The following is a 13,613-nucleotide window of genomic DNA, read 5'->3' as shown; positions in this document are numbered from 1 at the left end:
AGCTCGGATCCACTGCGCTGGTGAAGTCTGTGAGCCCGAGCTTAAGCCCGGCGAACTTAAGCCCGTAATAAATGCCCTTTGCTTTTGCATGCGTGACTCGGTCTCCCTGGTGGTGTCTGATTTTCGGAGATGATATTGCGATCTGGGCATAACAAAGGGAGGCATTTGTAAGTCTATTAGAAGGGAACCAGAGTTGAAGTTCTATGTCGAAGCCTTCACAGCATGGAGGTAGCAGAGCTGGAAATTCAAACCCGGACCAGTCTGTCTCCGAAAAGAACTTACGCCCTACAGATGAAGACCATGAGAGGCAATATCTGACCATAAAAGGGGCAAGCAGTATGGGAGGATGTGAAGAGTGGGGGTGGGAGGCTGGGGAGCTATTATGGTGTAAACCTTGGCAAATATCAGGGGCATTTCTTTTCTAGAAACAGAAAAGGAAGAATGATGGAGCGTGTACTGGGGTGTGCGCTAGGCTGAATAGTAACCCCCCAAAGATGTCTACATTGTACCCCTGGAACCTGTGAGTACATAACATGGCAGAAGGGACTTTCAAGATGTGTTCAGTTAAGGATCTTGAGGTGGAAACTATCCTGACTACCTGGGTGGCTCAGTGTAATCAGCTCGGACCCTTATGAGACAAATGCATAGTGTCAGAGGCAGAAGCAGAGAAGCAAAATCTGCCCTGGAGCTTCCAGAAGAAACAGAGCCATTCCAACACCTTGATTTCAGCCCAGAGGCTGATTCTGGACTTCTGACTTCCCGAACTCTGAGGTAGTTATACTTGGGTTATTTTAAGCCATGCAGCTTGCGGTAGATTGGTACAGTGGGGAAAGGAAATGAATGCAGGGCAGAATGTGAAGAGGAAGAGGTCTTGAAGTGGGGCAGAGATTTCTGAGGTCAGGTTGGTGTGGGGGCGGGGATGGAGATGGAGGAGGGTGAGGGGTCAAGGCAGTGCCATTCAAGGAGGCTGGGAGCACTTGCTGAAATGCACATCCCGAGGCTTCACTTCACAATCCAGCTGCTCATGCAGTGACCCTCACTGCTGTCAAGAGTGACAATCAAGTATAGCCCACCTACACAGATAAATAAGTGAAAGCAGCTGACATGAGAATATTAATGTGCCCTGGCCTCTGTGGAGGGAAACATCCAGGCCAGATCTACAATAAACAGGTTGCTCAATGTACCCTACCAGCTGTGGTCTTTTGTGACATCCTTTTTGAATGGTGACCATGACCATGTACAGCGTTATGTGCTGCGGACACACGATGGTGAGCAAGACACGCTTGCCTGTCTTCTCCTAGGGCCTACAGTCTAGGGTGAAAAACAGACAAGGCTTAAATAAACATATCATAAATGACAAATGCCTTTTTTTTAATGATTAAACCAGGTTTCTGAGTCTTTATTGCCCCATTTCTGGTCCCCTTCACTGCAGCAGGAACCAGCAGCACCCACTCCCTGCCGCCTGAGCCTGCCAGAGCGGGGAGCTCCTCACCCCACCCTGAGGCCCTGCCTGAGTCATTCTCAGCCCCCTTCCGCACCCCTTGCCCAGCTCTGGGGTCCTGGAAACTGGTCCACCCAGGTTCAGAGAGGGGGGCGCCCGCAAGCCCCTAGCTCCTTCCGCTGCCCAGGCTCCGTCCTCCAGGGCCACCAAGGACGTGGGGAGATGGGGAGGACAGGGCAGACTTTGGCCCCAGAATACCTAAGTAGGAAGGATCTGAGCCAAAATAATGAATTGGTAACACATGCACGGGACAGTGTGCAAGTCAATGCCAAGCGTCTGCCAGGAAAGCCCTGTCCCTCCTAAGGATCGGCATTTCCCACGGAAACCCAGGCTCCAGAGTTTTGCGGTTGCAGAGAAGGTCCAGTTGGCTATGCGCCTCTAACTGAGGGACCTCACCTGTCTGGGAAGGGACGTCAAAGAACCTTCCCTCAGCAAATGATGTTCGAAGCACTGGTAAGAGTCAACTATGGGAAAGGGGTGTATGTGGGGAACAGGAGAGAATAGCAGCAACAGCCTGTGCAAGAGCCCTGAGGCAGAAAGGACCTAGTGGCTGGAGGTCAGGGGGCGAAGGTCAAATGGGCTCAGGTCAAGCTACAGGGAGAGCAGTGCCTGGTGCACAGAGTTAAGAATTTTAATCTTCCCTATAGCAATGAGTCATGTGATTAGGTTTCCATTTGGCAGTTGGCATTTTGCTGCCGGGTGGAGGCCTGGTTGAACTGGAGGGATGGACAAGCAAATCTCTGTTAGGAAGCCAGGGCAAAACCTGCCACCCTACCCAGAGGGTGCCTAATAACTGCCAACTCTCACCTGCGATTCTACAAGACTGCCTTGCTGCTTCGTCATTTACAGGAAGTCAGATTTTCAGCTCAGCCTACAGTCAGCCTGAGAATAAATGAATACATGAGTGCTGATATTTTTCTCCAAATCTCTGACATCTCAGCACACTGAGGCAGTGCCCATATGTAGGTGGTTCAAACGCATACAAACAGTTGTGTACACCCAACTTGAGAGAGCTTTCCCATTGGTTACAGCTTGGAGAGCAGCTTGGGCCCAAGTTTCAATTTTAGAGAAGACAAAGAAGGACTGTCCTCACCCAAACACAATTCTCATCTGTCAGAACAAAGTATAGAAATCAAAACAACTGTCAGTAAACGTAATTTTAAACAACTGCTCTCAGTAGAATCTGTGGTTTTCCACCACAGTGACAAGGATTCCTAAATGGTCAACTAGAGGAAAATAGAAGGTAAAAAAAGAAAGACATTGATGCCATCTGCTATATTTTTATGAGCTAATATGACCAGAAAATATTGATTACTGTAGAAGTTCTCTTAAGTCAGGAGACCAGTTATTAATTTTCATGTCTCATTTACCATAATCTTTTAAAGCTTTTTTACAGTAAATCCTCTTTATTTTTGAACTTGAGTATGAAGATAAAAACAGATTAGATTGATCTGAATTGTTATCAAATCTCTCTGGCACCTCCTGGCACTATGACCTTGGGCAGGTTATGTAAACTCTCTTGCCTTTACTTCCTTCCAGCTTTCAAGTGGGAATAGCGAGAGAGTTCTCATGGAAAAGGCTGTTGTGGGAAGAGAGATGACAGTGGAATGAAGCCTTCAGACAAACTGGCACAGGGTAGGCACCTCCTCAAAGGTTAGCTATCATTAACTGCTAGACATCATTCAAATCTAGACCTGAATACACTGTCAGATGTGCATTTTGCCTCACTCTACTGCTTGTTCTGTTCTCTTGCTGGGCATCAAGATATCTTCTCTTGGCTCCAATCCCTTAAATCTTTATTTGGCTTTGTGATGTTGGGGCCTCAACACTGCAAATGATGGCCCTGCTCTGATAGCTGCCAGTAGGGGGTGCTCGAGGGACAAGGCAAGGCTGCAGGAGGAGAATTTTGCACCTTTCGGTGTGAATCCTGTTCCCAGCACTCCATGCTAGTCACAGTTAACTGCGTCAGTGTGTTCCCACAGGCGCAATCACATGCAGTTTGCAGTTTTTCCAGTACTTACACAAAAGCCGAGCTGCATCCCTCTCAGACCCTAGTATCAGCTGACTAGAGCCTCTTCCTCAGAGAACCAAGCTGTGGTGAAGCCCTGTCCCCAGGCTCTGAGTTTAATAAAGTTGACCGGAAGTTAGCTGTTTCCTATTGTTAAGAGTTTTGTATCTAGTTAATAATTCTATGTAATTAAACCCTCTCTTTCCAAATAACTGGGGTGGATTATATATCCTGACTCAATCCTGACAGAAACACTCTTGTGTCTTTGGATGAATACAAATTCATTCTGTAGATATAATCCACCTTATCAAAAACTTGAATAAAAAAAGTTGGCAATCCAAAAAAAAAAAAAAAGAGCAGGAGATTTGAACACGTACTTCACAAAACATATATGAATGCCCTACAAACATGACAGTGTGTTCAAACTCCTTAGTAATTTAGAGAAATGCAAGTTAAAACTCTAATTAAGTACTTACTAGACTGATTATATTAAATATACTGAAAATACCAAATAGTGGTAAGAATGTATAGTCATGGAAACTCTTTGGTACTAAAGGTATGAGTTTAAATTGATTACCAGTCACTTTGGAAAACCGTAAAGGTCACCACAAATATACTCTATGACTCACCAATTACAATTCTAGGTATATTTCCAGCAGAAGTGTATGTGTAATAATGTCCACAGAAGCAATTTATGCAATAATTCCAATCTAGAAGCAACAGAAATATCTTCTAGCAATGGAGTGGATAAAAAACTGAACTATATTTACAGTAACAAAAATGGACAAGTTCTAATTACACCAGAACATGAATAATTCCTACAAAAATATTGTTAAATAAAAGAGGTCAGATAGAAAGCACTTGGGTGACTCAGTCTATTGAGCTTCAGACTTAAGCTTAGGTCATGATCTCAGGGTTCCTGAGTTCAAGCCCTGCATCAGGCTTTTTGCTGTCAGTATAGGAGCCGCTTCAGATCCTCTGTTCCCTCTTTCTCTGCCTCTCCCCTGTTCGTTCTCTCTCTCAAAAATAAATAAATGTTAAAAAAAATAAAAGAAGCCAGAAACAAAACAATAAACATAGTGTGATTTTTATTGATATAAAGTTCAAGAAATGGCAAGACCAATCTGGGGTGGGCAGTTAGCATGGTTTTTCATCCTTGGGGTGGATATAAAGGGTACTGATTGGGGAGGAGGACAAATAGGGTTTCTGTGCTAATAATGTTCTATTTGTTGGGTGATGGTCTCATGGATGTAATTACTCCATTCATTGTGCGTTAATTCACTGAGCTGTGCATTGTGACTGATGTAGGTGTGCTGTACCTCAATAAAAATATTCTTTTATTTATTTTTGAGAGACAGAGAGAGACAGCGTGAGCAGGAGAGGGTCAGAGAGAGATGGAGACACAGAATCCGAAGCAGGCTCCAGGCTCTGAGCTGTCAGCACAGAGCCCGATGTGAGGCTTGAACCCACAAACCGTGAGATCATGACCTGAGCCGAAGCCAGACACCTAACCGACTGAGCCACCCAGGCACCCCTCAATAAAAATATTTAAAATATTTAAAGCCTGAAGTTTCCATCTTTGTTGGGCATTTATTTTGAAAAACTGCCAGCCTTTTACTTTACCTTTTTCTTCAGAACTCTATATCTATCTTTGGTTTCTTGAAACTTCTCGGGGATCTAGACCTAAAACATAGCTGGTTTGCATTTGGTTGACACTGTTGGTTATGGCGCCAAATATTGCCTACTGGGAACACAACTCATTTAAGAGGGACTTGTTTAGTTTTGAATCTCTGGACAGAGTACACTGTCTGACTTGAGCAAGTGCTCATTAAATGTTTGCTGAATGAATGCTAGGGGATCTTTGCCCAGACGTCTTATCACTATTCTCACGACTACCCCAGTACCTTGCATAGAGAAGACTCTAAAAAATATTTATTGACTGTATAAAAATGAATTCTGAAAGCATGATTATAGTTTAAACTACATGCTGCCTCACTGGAAAATTAACTTTGAATTCTTTTGAATTGTTCAGTGAAATGTTAACAGTTTCCTAGGGAATGTACATCACCATCCAAAGATATTTTCTGCCTTGTTGTTTTGTTTCCTGCCAAAATTTTTAGATACTCAAGAAACTCATTTAATTTTCTATTTTGTCCAAGTTGTGAGTTGATATTACAGAGCTAGCATGCTATGACAGAAATAGTAATGGCTAGTCTTACTTAGCCATCGACAGCTGGTTGATTGTGTTAAATATTTGAACTATGTTTAGGTTTTGGCTACTCATGTTCAATATGAAAATGTTGGGGGGGGCACCTAGGTGAATTAAGCGTCTGATTCTAGATTCAGCTCAGGTCATGGACATGGGATTAAGCCCTGCATTGGACTCCTCACTGAGCACGGAACCTGCTTAAGCTTTCCTCTCTGCCTTTCCCCCACTCATGCTCCCCATCCCCCCAAACAACAACAATGATAAATAAAATGAAAATATTGGAATTGTTAAATTCAATAAATATGTGTCCTACTAGAGATTATTCTCTACTATCCACGGCAGACATTGCTAATCAATCATATTATATTTGTCTACTGAGCATGGCACACCAGACCCACACCAATTAACTGGAAACTACACAAAACCTAGTTGTCAGCTTTCAACAAGATGACACAAAAAGTCTCTTTCAGTTCTGAAGTTCTATGGTCCTATGATCTATAAAAAATAATATTCTCTGCAATGACTCTAAGGCACTGCATAATTCTAAAGTGCATTCAGAACTATCAAAGAAAGATTACATTTTATTATTCACAGTTTCAAAGTTAGGAGTATTTTATTGCATTATCAATCTTTCAAATGGATAATCCACGTAGAGTGCTCATTTAACACAACTCTTCTTAACTATGAATTTCATTTCTAGGATGGGATTTGAAATTGGCACAGGGACATGTATCAAGTATCCTAGCAGAATGCAGACACCCAAAATGAAATCCTTCTGTCCCTTAAGTGTTAACAGTAAAATGAATTTTCCTAGAACAGTAGCACTAGATAGGTAAGCATTCTGTGTGCCTCTTCATTCAGAGAGTGAATTAGAGAAATCAAGGATAAAGATGTAATTGCCCTAACAAAGCCTGAGGTTTGACATACCAGAATAATGTTGTCAAATTAGGTCTATTATCAAATTTGAGTTCATCTAATGGCTCTGGATGGACATCTTTATCTAAAGTTAAATATATTAAGCTGAATCTCTGGGTCATCCCTGATAGCCTGTTAACACAGTATTACTTGGTAGAGGAAGGGACAGTGAAGTCTGATTTTCCTAAACACTATTGTGATTACAGTATCTGATTTCTGGTAAACAGGGCTTTCCATTCCTGGAAGTTTTGACCTCAGCCTACAGGTGAAATCTTTAACTTATTCACCAAAAAGTTGGGATTACAAGCCCATTTTTTCTTCTCTATCAGAGCTCATGAATTCAGAACTCAGGAGGCACAATGTTCAGACTGACAGGCAAATGGTAAGTAGGTGGGGCTGAGACTGAACACCCCTTTCACGAGGCTTTGAGGGTCTTCACAGTAAAGCATCATCTAAATGTCACTGAGCAAGAAGGGACGAGCGAGTGCCTGGTTGTTGACAAATGGGGCTGAAGTCTGGTTCTGCTGCTAGGGTGCATCCCTCAACCTCTTGGGCCTGTTTCCATTTGTGAAATTCTGGGGATAAATGAGATGCTTGTAAGGTTTCTCCCACTTCTAACATTCTAGATGGTGCTCATTAAAGTTTATTGTGGAAACAAACCAGTGCTTATAGGCAAATTATGCAGATAATTTAAGTCAAGGTGGATTGCAGACTGCTCTAGAGATTCTGCTTATTATTTTGAGATGTGTGTGCCTGTTTGTAGCCAGTAGGAGCTGAGGGCTTGTGTCAGTTCTTACATCCCAGCCGCCCCTCCTTCACCTGCTGCCTCCTTAAGTTGTGATCAGCTTCCTGGTCTGAGTAGCAGGACCTCAAATGCGCCAGATGACTTGGAAGGTAGGCTCATGCAGTGCAGATCCTAGGACGCTGCAGTATAAGTCTACTTTGCAATCCTGCTTTGCTTTCCATCTGCTGAGGCAGAAAGACTACTTCAGGCATATTATACTTCAGTCTGGGGATAGTTCCGGATCTTCGAGTCTTGGTTGTCTGTAAAATGGGAGATTTGCAAGGTCTCCTTCTATTTTATACTCTTACGTGTATCCAAATGCTACTTGTATTTATTTATTTTTTGGAACTTTATTCATTTTTGAGAGAGAGAGAGAGTGAGCGAGCGAGCAAGAGAGAGCACAAGCGCGTGGGGGCAGAGAGAGAGGGAGACAGTGAATCTGAAGCAGGCTCCAGGCTCCGAGCTATTAGCACAGACCCCTATGTGACTATGTTCAAACTCATGAATTGCTAGATCACGACCTGAGCTGAAGTTGAATGCTTACATGACTGAGCCACCCAAGCACCCCTCCCAATGTTACTTTTAGCCTTCACCTTTCTCAGATGCAGACTAACCACCTTGCCTATCGAGAGCCCCATGAGAGGCTACTTGCCTCAGAGAGCACTTTTACTATTTACACGGGGCACGTCCACTGCCACAGGCTTAACCCCAGTGGCATTTGTTACAAGTTATCTGTTCTGTTTTTAGAGCATCCAGTGGTTTTTCTCAGGGTGTGGAAAAATTAGCCTGGCTAAATATATCTGACTGAATGTATGTGTATTTATACATTCTATATATTCACTTTTCAAAGGGACTGTTTGGAGATCAGTGTCAAAAAGTCTAAATTTGAGGATTCTTAAACTGGAGTTGTTAAGGATATCAAATATGTATTCAGTCTGAGCCCAAGACTAAATGACCTCATGGATTGATGATGGCCAATGGGCTGTGCACAGTGCCAGACTTCTGAATATTACTTGTATTATTAGGGCATATTTGTTTCCTACGGCTGCCGTAATAAATTACTGCACATTTGGCAGTCCGAACAGTATGAATTTATTATCTTACAGTTCAAGGCAGAATCTGAACTCGGGTCTGACTAGGCTGAAATCAAGGAGTTGGCAGGGCTCCTTTTCAGAAACTCTGGAGAAGAACCTGTTACCTTGCCTTTCCCAGCTTCAAGAGGCTGTACACAGTCCTTGGATCATGCCTCCGTCCTCCCTCTTTAAAGCCACCAATGTACTCTCTGACCCCTCTTCCAAGGTCACATCTCTCTAATCACAGCTAGGAAAGGTTCTCCAATTGTGAAGACTTGTGATTATAAAGTGTGCACCTGAATGATCACGGATAATCTCCCTATCTCAAGTCCTTAACCTAATAATCACCCTCTCAAAGTCCCTTTTTTCCATGTCAGATAACATATTCACAGGTACAGGGGTTAAAATATGAATATCTAGGGGGGGAGCCATAATTCTGCTTCCCACAATATAATCAACGGAGGCTGTTAAGCAAGTCTATTTTGTACACCCAATGATGAGGAATGTGAGGAATTTCAAAGCCACAAAGTGATACTAAGTACTAAGTACAGACTAAAGGGCACTAGAGACCATCTAGTTAAATCTCTCACTTTCCAGGGCCCAGGCAGTTCAAGGTCACCGGTCTGATTAGCAGAGGAGATACATGTGGAATCTGGCTCACCCGGCTCACAGCCACTCCCTGTGGCCCTTGGATTGCATTCTTACTGCAAAGAAGCATTTTGTTTTTATAAAACCACTGACTGGGGGAGGGGTGTCTCTTTGTTCCACTGGGTAGAACATTTTTGAATAAGAACAGAAATTTGTTAAAAGATTTGTAATGAAATGTCAAGACGGTTTGCCATTTTGCAAAAAATAGCACTTTTAATCCCAACTGACAAAATTATTCTCTTGCCAAAGGGAGATGGTATTTAAATAAAGGTCTCACAAAATCAGGGCAAACACAACATACGGTGCATTAGAAATCTAAGGAGAAATTCAAAGAATCTTTGGACCTTGGAAATTTGACTCTTGATTACTCCAGCTCCGCAATCTACATATGCATCTATCATTCCATCCATCATTCCACCCACCCACCATCCCGGCCTGCAAGTTACTCATTCCATACCAACCATGTGCCTGGGGCGCTTGGAATATAGTGGTGAAGAAAAAAGTGTCCCCACACATTCAGGGCTGAAAGTAGTAATTTGAGGGGTCTCAAAGTGTGTTCTAACCAGATTCCTGGATTCTACACATCTGTGGCGGTAGGAGGGGCTGGACCTAGGACTCTGCATTTTAGCAAGTTTCTCAGGTGATTTCAATACACATTAAATTTTGAATCCCACTAATGTCAATGGAAACAATTCAGCCGGTAGAGCCCCACTTCTGTATTCTCTCCATGGCTTACTGGGGTCTCTGGTGAGGGTTGAGGGGGTAGAAGGAAGGAGGAAGAGCCAACCAGAACACATCGACTCCTCCAGATATGACTAGGATGTTGATTTACTATGATCATTAATTCATCTGCATCCCATTTTCCTTTGAGAGGTTCATGAACTTTCAGTGAAGTGAATAATGCCTCTTGAGAAACTTTTGGAAGTGCACAAGATTGCTCTCTAGATTGAATGAAGACAAATGAACACAAAATCTACACAGTGTCAGATTCAAAGCCATGTGCAATTCTGTTTTCTACCTTTCCACCATTTCTTCTGCTGGTGTTCAAATAGCTTTTGCCCATGACAAGAATCTGTTTGGGAAACACTTGGCATTTGACAGAAGTCAGAGTACATATGTGGCACTAGGATTTAAAATGAATGTTTGATGTGACATGACTAAATTCATATCCAAGAAAGCAGAGCCTGAGCACTTTGCATCCAAGTTATGATGCTACCAATATTGGGGCTTAAATCAATTATTTACATGTCAGCTGACAAGCCAGTGAAATCTGGAAAATATCAAGATGTGAATTTTCCAGCTGTTGTTTGAGTTGGCTGTTGATTCTGAAAGGCACCAGTTTACTGCTAAGATCCCAGCCTAAATAAGGGGGCTTTTCATTACTAACAACCAATCACTGAATAATGGATGCATTCTAGCAGTTTTACTGCTAATAGCATGGCCCCAAACACTGCAGCTTTTGAAAGTACCAGGGATGTATATCCGAGTCAGTTTGATAGAATTCCTTGAAAAACGATAGTTCACTTCAGTCAGAGGGATTTGTCAAATTTATATGTGTTTATAAAACTTTTTTTATTGGGGTGTATTTTATTTATTAAGTATTTTTAATTCATTGAAATTTACTTGACAAATATTAAGTGTCTATTACCTGCCAGGAATAATACTAAGCATTGGGCATACAAGGATGAAAAACACAAAAGCAATCCCTAATCTCATGAAATGTACTATATCCTAAGAGTAATTCTGGAGGACGGCACCTGGGTGACTCAGTGTGTTAAGCATTCCACTCTTGATTTCGGCTCAGGTCATGATTTTGGCTCAGGTCATGATCTCGGCTCATGGCCTTGATCTCGCAGTTTCTTAGATCAAGCCCTGCATCCAGCTCTGTCTGCGCTGACAGCGGACAGCACAGAGTCTTGGGATTCTCTCTCTTGCTCTGTCCCTCCCCCACCCTGGAATAAATAAACTTAAAAAAGAGAGCAATTCTGGAGGAGAAAAGCAGATAATATAACAGAAAGTTGTAATAAATAATTGGAAGGAAATATAAGAGGCTGAAGTGGAGAAGGAGAAGGGCTTCAGTTTCAATGAAAAATGAAAGTATTTATAACTGTAATCTTTTTCTGTAAGATTCTGGTAAATGGTTTTGTGTCTATTAACTTTTGAATTATCCTTCATTTCACAACAGATATTTTATAACAAGCATCTAGTTAATGTATGCTTTACATTCGAGCTTATACTCATGGCTTCAGAATTAATGTCTTATGTAATGACTGAAGGTAATGAGAAATCATGATGTTGCTATTTTCCAAATGTGATGTTCATTTTCCACAGTGAAATTTAGACCCGGCGCACAAATACGTGTGTGCCACAAGATGGCGTGCTTGATATTTACAGCTGGTCCCTTGCAGGGAGGGAATTACACCTTTGGAGAACTGCTCACGGGACACAGACACATTTTCTTTCTACCTAGTGAATAGGGGAAAAAAAGCAGATGACAAAAGAAACCGGTTAAAAAAATGCTCACCTACTTTTTTTTTAATGGAAAAACTTCCCCTTACCCTTGTCTCTGAAAACTGAAGTTGACTGGATTTGTGGCCCCTGTATACTGATGCCAATTATTTGAATTCATCAATTCTTAAGATGTATTTACTACCAGGATTACCTCACTCTCTCTCCAAGACAAAGAAAGAGAGAGAGCGAGAGAGAGAAAGAATGGACAGAAGAAAAAAAAATACCCCCTTGATTATTTTAAGGGCCTCAATTTTTTTTAGTGCACACTTCTTGTGTGTCAGACCATGGTGACAATTTTCTACAATTTTCTACTTCTTCATCACCAACCCTCTCCTTGCCCTGCCTACACTGTTTCTCTGTACACTTTCCTGTTTAAATTATCATCGTTTTCATATTCTGGGTTAAAGAAAAGAAAATCTCTGTTCTCCATTCTTCAGCTAGTTAGTTCTCTTTGTGATGGTGAACACTTTGCTTGCATATTTTCATTTCTGTAAATAAATTTCAAGAACTCCTTGAATTAGCTTTATAATTTAGCACTTGGGTTTTCACATATGTTTTTTGAGGAGGGAGGGGCAGAGAGAGAGAGAGAGAGAGAGAGAATATTAAGCAGGCTCCATGGCCAACTTGGAGGCTAACATGGGTATCAATCTCAGGACAGTGAGATCATGACAGTGAGATCATGACCTGAGCTGACATCAAGAGTCAGCTTAACCTTCTGAGCCTCCTTCTGAGCCATCCCTCACATTTTTCTTCAAACCCCCTTTCCCATGGTCCCCTCCCTTGTAGGAACAACCCACCCTCACCCCAGGCACTGGCTTTGTAAAACTCATCTACGCTGAAGATCTTATTTTCTAAAATTTTCACTTTTGTCTTCAACAGGTTTTCATTTCTATGGATCTGCAAAGCTTTCTCATGCCCACTCTTGCTCTGGACACCCCTCAGATAAATCTCAATTTCATTCTGCCCTGCCATTCAAGCCAGTCATCTGAGATCCTCGCATTTTGGTAACTGATTCTCCTCACAGCGTGGAGCCTTAATGAAAATGAGAGCAGGTCACATTCACCTTGTTTTAGTCAAGTTTCTTTGTTTTGTGCGAAAATAGCTCATACTTTTTATTTGGCTGATTGGAGTCTACTTGACGGGCATAGAATCAGGAATCTAGGCAGCTAGTTCTGACTGCTACACATTAACCACATGATCTTGTGCATGACCTTTTTGGGCCTTTAAAGTCCTCTGTAAAATGACGGCCTTGGACACATGCTCTTACAGACCTCTTCTACTTCTAACATTTTTTTTTTTAAGTTTTGCAAATCAGTGGCTTCACACTTCACACAACTTTCTCTGACATGATGTTTATGGACTCTTTTTTTTTTAAACTTTTTTAGCGTTTATTCATTTTTGAGAGACAGAGCATGAGTTGGGGAGGGGTAGAAAGAGAGGGAGACACAGAATCCGAAGCAGGCTCCAGGCTTTCAGCTGCCAGCACAGAGCCTGATGCGGGGCTCGAACTCATGGACCGTGACATCATGACCTGAGCCAAAGTTGGATGCTTAACCGAATGAGCCACCCAGGTGCCCTCCATAATGTTTATTGACTCTTAATTAATAGCTACAAGGCTGCCTTGGCAGGGGAGGGGGGTGCTGGGGCAGGGGGATGATAAAAAGGAAAGTGGGGGAAATAAAAGAGGGGGCATGGCCCTCTGCTGCTCTCTCCTCCAAATCATGTCTCCCCTACAAAAGTAACCTAAGTGTAACAGAAAGAGAACTAAAACCTCACCTACTAAAGAAGACTTACTGGCTTTTGCAAACCATCTTAAACCCTATTTGGAGCAATGCAGGGAACAAATAAGACAAATATATAATGATAATAAAACTTTCAGAAATTTAACCTTCAAAGAACTTCCAGGAATTTCTCCTTGGCAAAGAACAAATGAAAGACCAGCTGCTTGTAAAAGCATAAACAGA

At 42.2% G+C, this 13,613-nt stretch overlaps 1 long non-coding RNA gene across 1 annotated transcript; it reads left to right on the top strand.

Moving 5' to 3' along the window:
- The first annotated feature begins 1,817 nt into the window (after positions 1–1,817).
- Positions 1,818–4,906, top strand: LOC115274282. The gene is made up of 3 exons (XR_003901172.1): positions 1,818–1,954; positions 3,041–3,136; positions 4,868–4,906. It is a non-coding gene; the product is annotated as an uncharacterized LOC115274282 (long non-coding RNA).
- The last annotated feature ends 8,707 nt before the right edge of the window (positions 4,907–13,613 follow it).

The sequence above is a fragment of the Suricata suricatta genome, chromosome 12 (genome assembly GCF_006229205.1).
Source record: "Suricata suricatta isolate VVHF042 chromosome 12, meerkat_22Aug2017_6uvM2_HiC, whole genome shotgun sequence".
NCBI classification, from domain to species: domain Eukaryota; kingdom Metazoa; phylum Chordata; class Mammalia; order Carnivora; family Herpestidae; genus Suricata; species Suricata suricatta.
The sequence above is the reverse complement of the archived record's forward strand: the minus strand, read 5'-3'. Positions and strand labels throughout refer to the sequence as shown.